Here is a 915-nt window from a genome sequence, read left to right as displayed (position 1 = left end):
GAAAGAATAAACAAAGTACTTATTTCCATTGTCCCAATGATGTAGTTCCATGCCACTAATGTCATTTCCTTCTTTGTGCCCACTTTATAGTTATTGTCTCTTTAATCTCCTTTTTTTGCATCAACATGTGTGGTCCATTTCAGATCTCCGAACCAGTGCTTTCTTTTAAATTGTCCATTGAACTGGCATCCATTTTTGGATAAATCAACCTGAAACTCAAAATTCTGTTAGAGAAACCTCATTAGCAGCACAGCTGTAATCCCACGACCTTTCACCACAGTTGAAATATTTAAGGGCATAATAGTTAATCAGCAGACACACATCTTTCTCTCAGCTATCTCCATTGCTGCAGTAGCTGTAAAAGAATTTTGCTGATTTCTTGACAGTGTAGCTAATGATTTGGTAGTGCCAAGAGGAATTTCAAGAAATTCAGGTTGACTCAGTGTTCTCTTTCAGAATTACATATTTATTGCATAAAACTGTAACATAGCTGGCTCACAAAAATCTGATGGAAAACTGAGGCCCCAATGACTGTTGCAGTAAATGTGTGGGCATAATTTTGCCTAATCTGTAACAAAGAAGTTCAAGCCTTGTGGCTATGCCTTCTCTATTATACATGGATATATAATTGGATTTGGCCGTGATGATTGTCTTGGTTGGTACTGCACAAGTTGTAATGCCCTGATGGGTGATTTGCTACTGCTTGTATATACAAGTCTAGCAATCACTGCTTTGATTCGATTTATTTCATCTCATAGCATACAATATTCAGATCATGTGATATGTTGTACTGGACACATGTCAATATATATTTATAGGGATTTAGTTTACAGAGTTTAAATAATACAAGTATAGGTATCAAACAATTTTCTAGCAGTACAATAATTTTAAATTTTTGTACAAAATTTTTTTATT

Source organism: Schistocerca piceifrons, chromosome 3 (genome assembly GCF_021461385.2).
Source record: "Schistocerca piceifrons isolate TAMUIC-IGC-003096 chromosome 3, iqSchPice1.1, whole genome shotgun sequence".
Lineage (NCBI taxonomy): Eukaryota > Metazoa > Arthropoda > Insecta > Orthoptera > Acrididae > Schistocerca > Schistocerca piceifrons.
Note: the sequence above shows the minus strand (reverse complement) of the source record.